The sequence below is a fragment of the Pomacea canaliculata genome, linkage group LG4 (genome assembly GCF_003073045.1).
Source record: "Pomacea canaliculata isolate SZHN2017 linkage group LG4, ASM307304v1, whole genome shotgun sequence".
NCBI lineage: Eukaryota > Metazoa > Mollusca > Gastropoda > Architaenioglossa > Ampullariidae > Pomacea > Pomacea canaliculata.
Window position 1 is genome coordinate 7,705,458 of NC_037593.1, and position 18,248 is coordinate 7,723,705.

The 18,248-nt window shown below is 40.8% G+C and overlaps 1 pseudogene; it reads left to right on the forward strand.

The window, feature by feature from the left end:
* The first annotated feature begins 11,345 nt into the window (after window positions 1-11,345).
* Window positions 11,346-11,527, forward strand: LOC112563432 (annotated as a pseudogene).
* The last annotated feature ends 6,721 nt before the right edge of the window (window positions 11,528-18,248 follow it).

The following is an 18,248-nucleotide window of genomic DNA, read 5'->3' on the forward strand; positions in this document are numbered from 1 at the left end:
TTCATGACGGACCTTTCCTTATATACTAACGAGCTTATTCAGCTACAGGCAAAAGAATACACTAGTAAACACATGCTCACCCATCTGTGACAGCCAGCCACGTAGATGAACCTCTCATGACCGCGACGCCCTTCTTGCCACCTCGACCACCAGCGTTATCTCTATCTCTACTATCCTCTTACCAAGCCTCCACCGCCCGTTAATCGCAACTGACGACAAAGGAACGAGAAGCAGCGATGTACTTCATCTTCTCATTTAATACTCTCCCAGGGCTGGGGAAACGAAAATGATAACACAGAGGGTCAGATTAACCACTTCGAGCTAGCAAGACTCGGTTGTGCGGGCAAGAAACAGCGACGGAAGGTGTGTAACACGATGGGGAATCTTTTCTCGTATATATCTTGAGACTCGGTTATATAGGGGAAAAGCGTGCTCGTTTCTGACCTCTCTATATATATTCTCTCTATTTTGGTGATGATGCTGAAGGTCCACCATTATCTCCGTGTATCGTCTTGACATTCTTCCACCCAATCCTCAAGTAGAGGTCACCACCATCCCGCCCTTTCAACACTGTTCCTCAGCACAAGCGTCTAATATAGTACAAATATACTACCGTAGATTACTTCCAGGCTGCATGCAACCGAAGAAGTCCAAAATTTGGACTCAGTTAACTCTTTCAATCAGATTAATTACAAGACACAAGAGGAAAGCTCGCTATACGATCACACATGTCAGCCAAAAGACAGATGTACCTCCGCAGGAAAGAAAAATCGTTTATCTCCAGAGCTTGTAAACGTGTGGCTTAGCAACATCACTGTAATTTTTTTAAAACTTTGAAGCCACAAATTATATGCCCCACTTATAACAACAGCATTTTTTTTAAACGGAAATAGGAGAGTATAGTTCCTTTTTCTCGATACATCTCTCAAACCCCACTCCCTCTCTTCAGAACTTCTTCAATTATTCGTGTGCGTGCAGCACATTCTTATTAGAGACTTAGGAGCAACACGTCACACCACACATTAGGTGACAAGGACAATCACAGAACAAGTTGAGAAAAGAGAACGGAAATCTCGCTAAAATAACCAGTGCATGAGCTGGCATCTAAATGGTGTCGCTTAAGAATGTCGCTCTCACGTGCCTTCCTGTCAGTGATCCCGAGACGAAATGCTAGCTGCCTGATATTCGCCAGAAGCAGGCACGTGCACGACTGTCGCGACACTGGAAACTTCTCTGGTGCTCGTGCCTACTGTCTTTGGAACTGCTCGAGCTGATTGTTGATATGCACGCGGTCTTGTGGGCAGCGGTGATTGCATTAGTGATGCAGTGATACCTCTGCTTGTTATTAGAACATAATATAATAATAATAATAATAAAGTTTTTATGCGATTTTCAATGATTACTTACAGCCCTTTATAGAAGTGATAGACAAACCTTTCCTCATAAGTGGAATCACAAACACCATGTAGCCATATTCGCATGTAACATAGTCAAGGTAAACACAGACGCAGGTTATGCACGCTCATGGTCAGGACAGGGTCGCAGTGAATTATAAGGATCTGTTTCTGAAACCTTTTTAGCATACCACAATTAAGTGATGTACATTGTGTGGAACAACATGCATGGTTTTCTTACATACTCCCAAATTTATAGCTAAAAATCTCCACAAAGAGACATTTTTTGAGGGGATTGGCGGAAGGGTTCATGTTTTACATCTCTCCCTTCATTGCCTGCAAAATTTGACATGGTGCGAGTTTTTGTTTGACTCTCATGTCGTGCTACCCTACAATTTCCGAGGTGACTTTAGTATCAACAGTACGTCTACACTCTGACAAGACAGTTGTACCAGAAGTAACAGCCATGAGCAGTGTATTATAGAGTTTTGTTTGACACTTCTTCGCAGTCTGAACTTTGAGATGTACATCTGTAGGGTTGGTTTCCGTTCAATAGACACTCGGATCTTGTCCAAACCATACACAAGCTAACTCACAGGCTGAGGTATGTCAAAGACCGGAGTGTGCATCGTACATCAGTGGCTGCAGCAGAGGTGTTGTGGTATGCATTCTTACATCTCTTCCCTCTTTTACCGGTCTCAAGCTTCGATCGTCATCAATTCTCGTACATGCTGGGATGTAGTGGAATTGTGTTTGTTTTAGTATTACAAGTACGACAGTACTGTTGACCTCCTCGTCGCTCCTCATGAAGCATATAGGAAATTGTTTTTCGATGTTATATCCTTACAGATAATTATTGAGATAAAACATCAATGTACATCCCACTCTCACTCTAACTCTCTCTTCACCACTTTGAACTGGTGCTGTGTAGAAAACGGAATGTCTAGTTTTAAAGGCCGAAGTCGAAATGGGCGTGTTTTCAAATGGTTTCGCCCGTGCGAGGGAAGGTAGAGAGTACACGGGGTCAGTACCAGCGGTCAGTTTTCCCTAAATCTACCCTGGCCCCGAGGCAGGGTGGAGATCGCAAGCGATAAACCGAGCCATAAAACGTGTTTCTCAGCGAGTACTGGTGTTGGCATGTTAGAAAGCTGGAGTGAAAGCGTTTGCAGATGAACATACTGTTCAGGGTTAGGACCGACAATTGAATGTATTCTCCATCAAATACAAAAATAGGGAGAAAGCAGATGAACAGCGGAAATGACACAAACACAAAGACAACCGCAGTTTTAAAACTTTATTTTGAATGCTTTCGTCTATCTGTTTATATCTCTCTATATCTTTCTTCATACTCATAAGGGATGATGATATTCAATATTTTCCCTGGTGACTGACATAGAAATATCTGTTTTGAGTGCAATGTTCGTATTTACAATATAGGCAACAATTACACTACCTGTAACACAGATTCCATCCACCATCTACAACAGCGGGCCCCACGCGTTCCATATTTGTCTGTTGGGTGAGTACAGACAAGGTGAATAACATTGTAGGTCACGTGCATACACATTCAGTCTCGTGCACGCTGCTGGTCAAAGTGAAGATTTCAAAAATGGGTGGACATGTGCTGATCATGTTTGGTTGTCCTAACGGAGGATGACATGTGCAGCCAGGAGCACCACTGGTGTGGGTGCGAGAGGATGTAATGAAAGTATGAAATGCCTCAGATGCATCCATTCAAAAGGAAGTTCCTTCGCCGTACCTGGCAATTAAATAAGTTAGTGAGAACTAGAGTTGTAAGAAACATCGAAACGGAGAGGTGGACGTTGCTAAAAGTTATATAAAGTTGGGATAAAAAAAAAACTGGCACAAGTAGAAAAGCGAACCTCTGCAAGACTGGCGCCTCAGCTCGTGGACTTTCAGTGGTTCTGAATGTTGATCTAAATATGAGATGAAAGGGGGATCGAAGGTGGTTTTGAAACTGTGTAAAATAATTAAACGATTTCAGTTGCAACTATATTTAGCAATAAAACGCCTTTCTCAGCCGACTAGTACTTGATGTAGGGTCTAAGAAAGTGAGGCGAAACGCTTCTATCTGAACATACTGTCTTCCTTCACATCTTTCTTTTTTCATAAGGAGGGGATAATAATATTTAATACTTTCAGTTCATTGCTGTTCAGCTTGGAAACCGTTTCACTTCAGCTTTCGACCGGGCAACACAAGTACTCAGCTCAGAAGACATTGCTTGCTAGGCGAATGTAGAGCCAGTTGACAGTAGGTTCACATAGAAGCGTTTCGCCTCATCGCTCAGCACCCTGCGGCGTAAGATGGGTCGGGTAGGAAGACGTTTTATGGCCAGGCCACTCGGCGGTGCCGTCTGATCTCTACCCCGCCTTTGTCCAGGTAAGTAGTAATTTGAGACGACTGGAACAACAAATAGTCAGCACCGCGTGTACTCCTACATTCCCGTGCACGGGCGAGTACCACTGTCTTTTCCTCCGGACACAAAACTTCGGCCTTTAAGCAATGATTACCTAGAGTATGGGTTCCGGTCAACTGTGAAGTGGGCAGCAGGCACCACAGTGGCCTCCGACTGTCGCTATCGTCTAGCTACTCGTTACACCCGACACCGAGCCAGTCGGGGCAACGAAAAACTACGTCACCCGTTACGTAAGCGAAGGCTAACAATTCCCCCACGGCTCACCATAGACCGTACCTGTAATCACGAACTACAAGCGAAAATATATTGATACCCTTATGAGGAAATAAAAATAAAAGATATAGAGAAAGAAAAAAAAAAAAGCAAAGGTTGAAATTTATTCAGTCTGTCTTTATGTTGTTTGATCATTTTGCGCTGGTTCATCCTTCTCTCCTTTGTGTATTCTTTTTTCTCTGTTTGTGGAGAATAATCCAGTCCTAACCTGATGGTATGTTACATATAGAAGTTATTTCACCTTAGCGCTCAAACCTCAAGCAAGGACTGGCTCGGGTGAGGGAAGACTTTTAATTGCCAGAACTAGGTCGGTCGGTGGCCTGTGTCTCTACCGCCTTTTTTGTGCGGGTAGTAATTGGAGACGATTGGCCGCTAGCAGTCCGCAAATAATACAATCTGGAAGTATAAGCTGTAAATGTGCGATAAAATCGAAAGGAAAAGGTAGAGGGGCAGAGCTTGTATAGACAACCTCGCGGTGTCTAGTTTGGCTCTGGTGTGTGTTGAATTTTGGACAACCCATTATAAAATGGCGGGTAAGAGAGGGAAGAAAGAGCAACAATAACTAACAACAAAGTATAGTTTGCAACTGGAAAATTCATCTATAATTTTATTTGCAGCACAAGTTCTCAAACTCTACTTTACAGATAATATATGTCGCTAGGACAACCAACAGATGATCGTACATGTCCACCATTTTTTTGGGAAATTCTTCACTTGGAGTGAAATCGAGGTGCACGAGACTGAATGTGTATGAACGTGATCTACAATGTCATCACTTGTCGTACTCACCAACAGACAAACATATGGCGCTATTGTTTGGTGAATAGGCTTTGTGTTATCACGGTGTGAATTGTTGGCCATTTTGTTAAGGTACGAACCTATTGGCCACTGTCCAACAGACAGATTGTACTGATTTGTCAGTCACCAGAGGATTAAACTGAAAATATGTGAAGAATCATCATCCTTATGAGAGCAAAGATATGCGAGAGATAAAGACAGATAGGACGAAAGCAATAAAAATAAAGTTTTAAATTCGTTGTATTTGTGTTTGTGGCATTTCCATTGTCATCTTTTCTTCCTTATTTTTTTTCTCTATTAATGGAGCATACATTAAATTGCGGTCTAACCACTGACAGCATGTTTCAGTTGCAAACCGTTTCATTTTATTTCTAAATTCGTCGCCAACACACAAGTTACGTTCGGTTGAGAAAGACGTCTTTTTATTGCTCGTTTAGTTTCCGCTGTGATCTTCGGACCAGGGTAGCATTAGTGGAAAACTGACCGCTGGTAAAAGAGTTTAGCAACTGTGTATCATTCTTCCCTGGCACAGGCGAGACACCATTTTAAACACGCTTACAAGAAATCGGAAAGACAGCGATGAGAGAGAGAGAGATAAACTAAGTTTTTTAAGATATTGTTGGTACATCAACTTGTGAACATTCCTGTATGTACTCTTTTGTTTACATTCTTTATTTCATACTGAGTGATTGTGTTGTATGAGGCAAATGTGAATGTATGTGGTTTCAGAAAGTTATCATTGCGCGACTCTGAGCCACAATACGAACCATTTACAGCGGTCAGCGGCCTCTAATGCAGCATCACAATCTTCAATCACATCTTTGCCAGCACAATGAAGTATTATTATGTAGAACATAAATAACGTATAAGCATTAATTTATTTGAATATTTCCAATTATAGATTTCATAAAGAGCATGCGGTCATGTACCATATATCTTTTATTACAAAATAGTAAAGACTTCTATGGACTTCTATAGTAATCAACTGTCCGCCGCATCCCCTCACTCCTGATTATTTTTTATTATAAACTCTTAAAGTTTCTAGATGCAACAGAAAATGCAGGTGTAATATATTAGTGCATGTGACTTGCCTCGTAACAATACATTCTATGCATGTAGGTAAGAAATGAAGTCTACTTTTATTTCTAATCTGTCTAAAGAATTTTAAGAGCGTTTTGTGGCGTGTGGTGTATGAGACCAAAGTAAGCAGGGACTCAAAATACATAAGTTGACTTCCTTCTTGTTGTGTTATTGGTTTGTGGGTATTAAGGTGGCACTCATAAACTGTCCAGTTAGAAAACACACAAGAGACACGCTTCATGTCGGCTTCCGCCCCAAGTATATTGAATCTCTTAACCGGAACTAAACTTTTACGGATTGTTCATTTTGGGAATAAGGCCGAACAATTGCCTTATGTCACACCTTTCTTTAAAATGGACATTGTTTCAATATAACTTAATTAACATTAATTTTAATATTCTTGAATTTCCTATTCAAGTCTATGTGCGTTTGATTCGAGTCAATCATTTCAAGTCAAGTCTCTGTGGGATCTTGATGATGCGACCACTCTTGGTAGTCTTGACAGGGCTGGTCTGGAGGAGCGATGACTTTGGACGCTGGCACCTTCTGGCTGCGGCTCCTGGACATGGCTCTGGATTGGCAACAGGATGTCTGGATCGTCTGAGTGTGTACCAGACAAGGGGTCGAGATCCTCTTCGGACTTTGGGTTTGTTGGAATAAGGACGACTAAGAGTCTTAATGGGATAGGTCTGGGATTCTCGGGATTGAGATCTCTGGGAATCAAAGACGGCGGTTGCGTCGTTGGCGACGTAGGGAGTCTCTACCTCATATGACCTGTTGGAAGAACTTGATGATTGTCCCTGGTGTCCTGGGTTGGCTTCACCCAAACTGGCTGACCTGGTTCCAACTCAGCGGCTGGTCTGGCAGCGGTGTGCTCTGTCGAAGTTCTGTTTATATTTCAATTCTGCATCTCGTCTTTCTTATGAAAGTCCTTCCTTTCTTTTCCTTTTCTCGGAAACTGAGATGGTATTGTGGGGACATGGTGCGTAGTCTTCTCCCGAACAACAGTTCTGCTGACTGAGACCTTGCTGAAGTGGCGTAGCGCGATATGTGAGAATCGCTAAATAAGGATCATCTGCCTTCTTCAGATTGATTTCACAGTTTGAACGGCGCGTTCGGCTTCGCCATTCGCTTGTGGATAGTACGGGCTGCTTGTTGTGTGTGAGTGAACTCGTACTGTTGAGCGAACGTTTGGAACTGCTTGCTGGAGAACTGCGGCCGTTGTCTGAGATGACGATTTGTGGAATTCCATGGCGGGAAATATGCTCTTAACATGGTTGATGACTGTTCCGCGAAGTATTCTTCAGTGTGCCAACTCAATATAACGTGAATAATAGTCACCACTAGTAAGTACTGTTCTTTTTCAGTTCAAAGATGTCCATGCCAACTTCTGCCAAGGGAATGCTGGTGTGACAGAGGGAATGAGTGGCTCAGGGGAATTGGCCTCTCCTTGAATGCAAATTGTGCACTTCTGTACCATGGACTCTATCTGCTTAGAAAGCTTTGGCCACCAACGCTCTCTCTGGCCAGGCACGACATTTTACGATGCCTTGATGTCCAATGTGAAGTCTGTGGAGATTCTGTTCTCAGTACTTCAGGGATGATCAGTCTTGATCTGTAGAGAAGAAGTCCATCATGTTCTGTGACTTCTGAAACGTACTGTCCAAAACGCTTTCAGTTCTTCATGTTCTGGACTAGAACGTGGCCATCCATTGTGGAGATAATACAGCACTGTCTTTACAAACAGTATCTCTTGCAGTCTCGTTCTTGATTTCTTCGATGCGTTTTTTCACTCGCTGGCAGCTCTGAATCACTTGCTTGATGAAGATCTCTTCCTCTTCACTTCTCTCATCTGTCTGAGCGTTTCTGCTGGGGCTCGTGAGAGTGTGTCAGCAGTCACGATTCTTGCTTTTGTGTAGACAATGTTGTACTTGAACCTCATCAGGCGCATGCGGAATCTCTGAATTCTCGGAGGTAGATCTTCAGGTTCTTTGTTTTCAGTAGAGCCAATAATGGCTTGGTGTCGTTTCGATTGTCAGATCACGAAGTCCTGTGATGTAGTCACAGAACTTTTCAACGCCCAAGTCACTGCGAGTGCTTCACGCTCAACTTGCGCGTACCTGCGCTCAGTTTCCGTCATACTTCTTGAAGCGTAGAAAACTGGCTTGAGGTGACCATCTGACTGTTTCTGAAGTAATACTGCACCGAGACCGAAGATGAAGCATCTGTTTGAGACGACGGTCGTTTTGTCAGTACCATAGTGTGCCAACACTGGAGCTTCAGTCAGCTGTTTCTTAATCTTCTCAAACGAGGTTTCTGAGCAGTGTCCAACACCACTCTATGTTTTTCTTGAGCAGTCACGTAGCGGTTTGCTGTCGTTTGCGAGGTTAGGGCCTGCAAACTTCGCAACGTGGTTAACCATTCCTAACAATCTTCTGAGATCAGAAATGTTGTCTGGCTTGGGAAAAATTCTTCACAGCAGAACAGTTTCTCTGGGTCGATGGCGATCCATCTTTCGATATGATGTGCCCGAGAAAGGATATCTTCTCTCTTTGGCAAACTGGCACTTCTCGTCGTTCAGGGTAATGCCCGCTTCTTGAAGCGTCGACAATCACTTTCTTCAAGTAAACGATCATGTTCTTGCTTGTTCTTACCGAAAATGAGCAGGTCGTCAATGTCACAAATCACATTTTCATGGTTCGTCAGAAGTTGAGACATTCGTCGTTGAAATACTTCTGGCCCTGAACTTATCCCGAAGGGTAAGCGTGTATAACAGTACCTTCCAAAAGGTGTGATGAAGGTTGTTAACTCCTGACTTCCTTCATCCAGTGGAAGTTGATGGAAACCCTTTTTGCAATCAAGCTTTGTGAACATTTTTGCTCCTGACAGCTGGGCTAACAGTTCATCTGTTGACGGTAACGGGTAGTTCTCTCTGCGAACTGCTTCATTTAGTTTGCTCAGATCGACGCAGATTCTGACTCTTTCGTCGCTTTTGGGCACCACTACTATTGGGGCGCACCAATCACTGGGCTTGGTGACTGTGCGAATCCTCCCTGTTCTTCAAGTGATCCAATTCTGCCTTGACTTTCTGTTTCAAGGGCAAAGGTAGCGTCTGGAGCTGCTACTGCATATGGAACAGCTTGTTCTTTCAGACGAATCTTGTAAGGATCTTGTAGACTTCCTAGTCCTCTGAAAAGTTTGGGAATTCTTCCTTGTACGTTTTTCGTGGTCCTCTATAACTGTGTTGATTCTCTCAATCAACTTCAAAGCTGTAATGGCTGGTCGACCTAGCAATGGTTCTTCAAGTGTTTTACGACATACACATCTGCAGTGCAGAGACATTCTTGTATGTCAGTTTTGCATTGAACATGCCTTCCACAGCTATTCAACACGACCTGGACCAATACAGTTTCTTGCGCACCTTCTGCATGGTCGCTTGGCTGCTGGAACTGCGGTCTGAGGTACGACGGTAACATCAGCTCCGGTGTCAAGCTTAAACATATTCTCTGTGTCTTCCATCAGGAGACTGACTTTCCAAGGATCTGTTGTCACACTGCCTACAATCATACCATGTAAGCTTCTTCGTCTTCTTCTTCTCTTCACTGTGTGAATCGTAGAAGAACCTGAAGAGCGACAGACTGCAGCGTAGTGACCAAATCTTGGAACATTTTCTGCATTTAGCGTTCTTTGCAGGACAACATCTCTGTTGTGGGACCTTTTCCGCATCTAGAGCATGGCTTAGTCTCTGGTTTCCCCGAAGGCCTGGCTTCGTACCGCAACGAACTTTTCGCTGACCTTTCTGAATCTTGTTGATGTTTTCTCAACTGTACTTTCTCGCTGTTGCTTGCCAACATCGAGTGTGCTTGAGTCTTGGACGTCTCATGAGCTCTGCAAATTTCTATTGCTTTCTGGAAGCTTGAGTGTTTTCTTCTGCAACAATTTTTCACGCATAGTGTCATCTTGAACACCGATCACAAGTCTGTCACGAATCATGCGGTCAACATCTTTGAAATCACATGATTTTGCTAACTTGCGTGAAAACTGCGACGTAAGTATCAACTGACTCATCCATGTTTTGGTTTCGGCTATGAACTTGTAGCTCTCATACATCTATGTGTGCTACCCAAACAAAAGTCGTTGAACTTGTCGATGACAGTCTGAATATCTTTGTCGTTCTCCCCTTCTGCAAAGGATAATCCTTCATAGATTTTGTGCGTCCTCACCAATGCAAGCTAATAGAACTGCACAACGATAAGCCTGAATCTTCTTTATCAAGGCGCGTAGCTACCTCATAGTTCTGCACTGACGAATAAATTTTTTTCCAATTTACTTCAATGTTAGAAGACAAATCCAGCTTTGAGGGAACAGGAACGTTTGCAGTGAGTGTGTCTCTGATGTGTCTCCGCCATCTTGCGAGAAATGTCACTTTGCGAACGTACGACGCAATATTCAAAATGAGAAAAACGTGCCACCTGAAAGTTTCTGGAGAAATCACACAGCTAGCACTTTGCTGCTCACTTCTGACACCATGTTGTGTTATTGGTTTGTGGGTATTAGAAGGGTGGCACTCATTAAACTGTCCAGTTAGAAAACACAAGAGACAGCTTCTTGTCGGCTCCCGCCAAGTATATTTTGAATCTCTTAACCGGAACTAAACCTTTTACGGATTGTTCATTTTGGGAATAAGGCCAACACTTGCCTTATGTCACACTTCTGTTATTAAATCCGAGATCTGTATATCTCTAAAGATATCGCGTATTAGCCAAAAATATAATACAAATGAGAATCAAACCATCTGAGTATATGGAATTATATCCTGACACCAGGGACGTATATAGGTTCATGCTGATACCGTTCGACGCAAATAAACTTTGTAAAGTGAAAGTAGTAAATTGTTCCTGAGAGTAAGTAGCAAGTTAAACATCGCTCCTGGTCCAGAATAGATCAAATGAGTATTTTTATATGCTTTATTATAATTAGCCTGCCATCTCATAAATTTAGTAGCGAGCTGCTTCCATGTACTAACACTACTGAAATCTAGAGTGTTTCCCCTTTTACACTTTACGCTATCTAAAGTCAAAATATATTGCAAAAGTAATTCTTACATTAGGGTATAAAGAATAATGTTAATAAAACTACGGAAGAAATAAAAAAAATAATAACTCCCGCAGTTAGGAAATAAATTGCTTTACATTTATGCAAAACTTTTAAAGTAAAGGTTATTTAAATAGTATTTTGTGTTACCAAACCTGAATATTACGTAAAGCTAAATGCAACTCTTTCCGTGTTTCATTGTAGGTCGGTCATCGTTCGTCCAATGGGTATTTGGTTCTTTTAAACTGATCTTAGGTGCGCGATCTACGTAAGTGTCAAAACGATGAAGCACAAAACACTGTTCTTATCAGCTTGATATCTGATACGCCCCCTACACATGGGGACTTCGATATTACACTGATTTAGAGAACAAGACAGAGGGTTAGGGACTTGCGCCACCTCTGCCAAGGGTCGGCCTGGTGATGTACCTCCAGGATTTCTTTACTCTCCTCTAGGGGAGAAAAACAAATCAATGTCAGCTTTGAGAGTTACGGTATTATTTCTGATTACCTCAACACATTCATTTCTAGTCAATAGACGTCACCCAATCGAAAGCATTTAATTAGAGGTTGAAGTTGGCGACCTGACATCCTCCAACTGATTCTGTCGACTTTGCTTTAAATTAAGCAGCAATAAAACACAGGTGAGGGCATTATTGGGAGTGCACATCAATAGTGGCCACAGTTTGGTTATATCGGTTGACTTGGCATCCCACCAGAGTCCTGGGGTATGTGGAGGGAGGGCGTCCGCTGGTAAGTAAAAGATATGGCGTGATAACATTAAAGAGGGGACAGGCTGTCAGAAGGGAGGATTTCCTCAGAGGTGCTCAAGATCGGCCCCGATGGCGAGCTTTCACTGCTAATACGTCTCATCATTAACGTGTATGCAAGTTCGTGGTCTCATTGCTTTCTCTCTCCCCCTCTCCGACGACTGGAGCCTTAAGAGTCGACCGGTACTAAGTAAGTGACGATGATGACAGCAAGTGACAAATGATTCGGAAACGTCAGTAAAATTATTTTTCCGTTACATGTAATTTAATCTTAATTATTGCTTGTTTCATCTGCAGCTGTTTATCAAATGTGTTTTTTGCGTACTAGTCCAGTAATGTAAGGTAGTGGTATAGGGTAAGCGCACACTTTTTTTTCTGGCTTCGATGCCTAAGTATGAAAACCTAACACAGGTGATTATTATGATTGTGGAGGTAGCAACGAAGTGTTCTTTTGGAAACGATGACCGTTACCTCTCGGCACGTTCTGATGACATCACAGAACAGCTCTTGTCTTGTAGAGTGGTTTCCCTTGGTGCGACTGGCGTACACAAGTTACAAATTATTTTGGAATCAAATTTCTTCATGCCAGAAGTGAGTTAATCATTATTACAATCAGTTCCGCTACCTGATTTCTTTTAAAGACATTAATAAAGCTTACAGTAAATGGAAATCAGTTTACTTTGTAAAAATTTTAGTTTTTAAATCCAGGGATATTTTGAACCTGACTACAGTTAGTAAACTGAGCTGATTATTCTTAATGAGCACTGTTTGGTCTCATGTAACAGAATAAAGGGAAAACAGGTCGACAGTTCCCATACACAATAGTGTACGATCAGTGTTTCTCTGGCTGAGAAATAGGGCCGTTAAGGGAAGTTACACTCCCAGCCCGGCGTGTTTGGGAAGCGTAAAGTGCATCGCCCCCTTTCGGGTTTTGGGAGAACTCACTCCCTCAGCCCTCCAAAGCCCCACCTTAAAAACACCTCGCAGCCCTTCATAGTCCCTCAGCCCTTCAAAGCCCCACCCTAAAAACACTTCTCAGCCCTTCAAAGCCCCTCTCAGCCCTTGGTAAATACCACCAGACAAAAAAATAGACATGATTCATCAATTTATTATATACAAGCAGATATACATGGTTTTAATATTTATTTACAACAAAGAATTTGTCACAAAGGCAGACCAAAAATATACATTGCAATTTATCATATTCACATACAAGCAAATAAAAGGGTTTTAATATTTATTTACAACAAAGAATTTGAGTCTTCAAAGACTTCAGGCTAGTTGTTGCGAATACCTGACCCCCCAAAAAAAGAAAAGAAAAAAGATCACTACAATCTTCAAAACAATTTATGAGTTAAAAGCAAAAAATAAATATGGATATAATATTTATATACAACAAAGAATTTGTTGCGAATGCCTGATCCCGCCCCCCCCCCCAAAAAAAAATGAAAAAAATCATTACAATCTTCAAAACAACTTATCATATGCATATACAAATACAAGGCAAAAAAAAAGGGGGGGGGGAATATTTATTTAAAACAAAGAATTTGAGTCTTTAAAGTCTTTAAGCTAGTTGTCGCGAATACCTGATCAAAAAAAAAAAAAAAAGTCTTTACAATCTTCAAAACAAGCTCGAGCTTGTATAGACACCGCTGTTAGTTTGGCTCTGGTGTGGTTTGTTGAATTTTGGACAACCCAACAAAAGCGAGTAAGAGAGGGAAAAAGAGCAACAAAAATAACAACAAAGTATAGTTTGTAACTGAAATTCATAAATTTATTTGCACAGTTTCAAACACTTTACAGATAATATATGTCCGCTAGGACAACCAAAGATGATCAGTACATGTCCACCCATTTTTTGACATCTTCACTTGGAGTGAAATCGAGGTGCACGAGACTGAATGTGTATGAACGTGATCTACAATGTCCATCACCTTGTCGTACTCACCTACAGACAAGTTTTTAAAATTATGTTGGACATACTTGTGAACCATTCCTGTATGTACTCTTTTGTTATTACATTCTTTATTTCATACTGAGTGATTGCGTTGTGATGAGGTGTGGGCGAATGTATATATATATATGAATAATGTATGTGTATTCAGAAAGTATATCCATTGCTCGACTGAGCCCACAAAATAGTAAAGACTTCTATGTATTTATAGTCCATCAACTGTGCATTATTTCGATTATTTTTTTATTATAAACTCTTAAAGTTTTCTAGATGCAACAGAAATCATGCAGGTGTATATATATTAGTGCAGTGACTTGCTGTAACAATACATTCTATGCATGTAGGTAAGAAATGAAGTCTACTTTTATTTCTACTGTCTAAAGAATTTAGAGCGTTTTGTGGCGTGTGTGTGTGTAAGACCAAGTACACAGGGACTCAAAATCAGATAAGTTGACTTCCTTCTGTTATTAAATCAGAGATCTGTGTATCTCTAAAGATATCGCGTATTAGCCAAAAATATAATACAAATGAGAATCAAACCATCTGAGCATATGGAATTATATCCTGACACCAGGGACGTATATAGGTTCATGCTGATACCGTTCTAAGCAACTAAAACTTTGTAAAGTGAAAGTAGTAAATGTATCCTGAGAGTAAGTAGCAAAGTAAAACATCGCTCCTGGTCCAGAATAAGATCAAATGAGTATTTTTATATGCTTTTATTATAATTAGCCTGCCATTTCATAAATTTAGTAGCGAGCTGCTTCCCATGTACTAACACTACTGAAAATCTAAAGTTGTTTCCCTTTTACACTTTACTCTGTGTAAAGTCAAAATATCATTGCAAAAAGTAATTCTTACATTAGGGTATAAAGAATAATGTAAATAAAACTACGGAAAAATAAAAATATAACAGCTGCAGTTAGGAAATAAATTGCTTTTACAGATATGCAGGAATTTAAAGTAAAAATGATTTAAATAGTATGTTGTGTTACCAAACCTGAATATTACTTAAAGCTAAATGCTACTGTTTCCGTGTTTCAGAAATAGTTGGCTATAGCATGACTAGTTCTTTAGAATAAAAATAGTTAAAATTGGCAAAGAGAAGCCCTGGTACTTCTTTCCTTGCTTGTTCTTATCAGTGGAATATTTCGTACGTCCCCCGCCCCATCTGGGGATGTATATATTTCTCTGATTTAGAGAATAAGATGGAGGGTTTTAGGGACTTGCTCCTTCTCTGCCAAGGGTCGGCCTGGTGATGTCATAACTTCAGGATTGGCCCCCTCCCCTCCAGGGGAGAAATACAAATGAATGTTAGATTTAAAAGTTAGTTACGGAATTATTTCTGATGACCTCAACACATTCATTCCTAGTCAATAGACGTCACCGAATCGAAAGCATTTAATTAGAGGTTGAAGTTGGCGACCTGACATCCTCCAACTGATTCGATCGACTTTGCTTTAAATTAAGCAGCAATAAAACACAGGTGAGGGCATGTTTGGGCGTGCACATCAATAGTGGCCACAGTTTGGTTATATCGGTTGACTTGGCATCCCACCAAAGAGTCCTGGGGTATGTGGAGGGAGGGCGTCAGCTGGGTAAGTAAAAGATATAGCATGATAACATTAAAGAGGGGACAGGCTGTCAGAAGGGAGGATTTCCTCAGAGGTGCTCAAGATCGGCCCCGATGGCGAGCTTTCACTGCTAATACGTCTCATCATTAACGTGTATGCAAGTTCGTGGTCTCATTGCTTCTCTCTCTCCTCCCCCTCTCCCGACGACTGGAGCCTTAAGAGTCCGATCGGTACTAAAGTAAGTGACGATGATGACAGCAAGTGACAATGATTTCGGAAGCGTCAGTAAAATTTTTTTTCCGTTATGCATGTAATTTAATCTTAATTATTGCTTGTTTCATCTGCAGCTGTTTAATCAAATGTGTTTTTGCGTACTAGTCCAGGAAATGTAAGGTAGTGGTAGTAGGGTAAGCGCACACTTTTTTTCTGGCTTCGATACCTAAGTATGAAAACCTAACACAGGTGATTATTATTATTGTGGAGGTATCAACGAAGTGTTCTTTCTGAAACCATGACCGGCGGTTACCTCTCGGCATGTTCTGATGACGTCACAGAACAGCTCTTGTCTGGTAGAGTGCTTTCCCTTGGTGCGACTGGCGTACACAAGTTACAAATTATTTTGGAATCAAATTTCAGCATGCAAGAAGTGAGTTAATCATTGTTACAATCAGTTCCGCTACCTGATTTCTTTTAAGACATTAATAAAGCTTACAGTAAATGGAAATCAATTTATTTGTAAAAATTTTAGTTTTTAAATACAGGGATATTTTGTTGAACCTGACTTCAGTTAGTAAACTGAGCTGATTATTCTTAATGAGCACTGTTTGGTCTCATGTAACAGAATAAAGGGAAAACAGGTCGACAGTTCCCATACACAATAGTGTACGATCAGTGTTTCTCTGGCTGAGAAATGGGGCCGTTAAGGGAAGTTACACTCCCAGCCCGGCGTGTTTGGGAAGCGTAAAGTGCATCGCCCCCTTGCGGGTTTTGGGAGAACTCACTCCCTCAGCCCTCCAAAGCCCCACCCTAAAAACACCTCGCAGCCCTTCATTGTTCCTCACCCTTCAAAGCCCCACCCTAAAAACACCTCTCAGCCCTTCAAAGCCCCTCTCAGCCCTTGGTAAATACCACCAGACAAAAAAATAGACATGATTCATCAATTTATTATATACAAGCAGATATACATGGTTTTAATATTTATTTACAACAAAGAATTTGTCACAAAGGCCTGACCAAAAAATATACATTGCAATTTATCATATTCACATACAAGCAAAATAAAAGGGTTTTAATATTTATTTACAACAAAGAATTTGAGTCTTCAAAGACTTCAGGCTAGTTGTTGCGAATACCTGACCCCCCAAAAAAAGAAAAGAAAAAAGATCATTACAATCTTCAAAACAATTTATCAGTTAAAAGCAAAAAATAAATATGGATATAATATTTATATACAACAAAGAATTTGTTGCGAATGCCTGATCCCGCCCCCCAAAAAATGAAAAAAATCATTACAATCTTCAAAACAACTTATCATATACATATACAAATACAAGCCAAAAAAAAGGGGGGGGGGTAATATTTATTTAAAACAAAGAATTTGAGTCTTTAAAGTCTTTAAGCTACTTGTCGCGAATACCTGATCAAAGAAAAAAAAAAAAAAAAAAAAAAGTCTTTACAATCTTCAAAACAAGCTCGAGCTTGTATAGACACCGCTGTTAGTTTGGCTCTGGTGTGGTTTGTTGAATTTTGGACAACCCAACAAAAGCGAGTAAGAGAGGGAAAAAGAGCAACAAAAAAAAAAAAAACAACAAAGTATAGTTTGCAACGGAAATTCATAAATTTATTTGCACAGTTTCAAACACTTTACAGATAATATATGTCCGCTAGGACAACCAAAGATGATCAGTACATGTCCACCCATTTTTTGAAATCTTCACTTGGAGTGAAATCGAGGTGCACGAGACTGAATGTGTATGAACGTGATCTACAATGTCCATCACCTTGTCGTACTCACCAACAGACAAACATATGGCGCTATTGTAGTTGGTGAATAGGCTTTGTGTTACAGGTGTGAATTGTTGGCCATTTGTTAAGGTACGAACCTATTGCACCCAAACACAGATGTACTATTTGTCAGTCACCAGAGGAATAAACTGAAAATATTGAAAATCATCATCCCTTATGAGTCAAGAAAGATATAGCGAGATAAAGACAGATAGACGAAAGCAATAAAAATAAAGTTTTAAAATTCAGTTGTCTTTGTGTTTGTGGCATTTCCATAGTTCATCTTTTTCTCCCTTTTTTTTTTTCTCTATTTTATGGAGCATGCATTCAATTGTCGGTCCTAACCCTGACAGCATGTTCAGTTGCAAACCGTTTCACTTTATCTTTCTAAACGCCAACACCAAGTACTCGGTTGAGAAAGACGTTTTATTGCTCGGTTTATTGCCTGTGATCTCGGGACCAGGGTAGCAATTAGTGAAAACTGACCGCTGGTAAAAGTTAGCACTGTGTACTCATTCCTTCCCTGGCACAGGCGAAACCATTTTAAAACACGCTCACAAGAACATCGGAAAGACAGCGAGAGAGAGAGAACTAAGTTTTTAAGATTATGTTGGACATACATGTGAACCATTCCTGTATGTACTCTTTTGTTATTACATTCTTTATTTCATACTGAGTGATTGTGTTGTAATGAGGTGTGGGCAAATGTGAATGTATGTGTATTCAGAAAGTATCCATTGCGCGACTGAGCCCACAAACGAAACCTTTACAGCGGTCAGCGGCCTCTAATGCACACACAATCTTCAATCACATCATTGCCACCAATGAAGTATTATTATGTAGACATAAATAACCATAATAAAACATTAA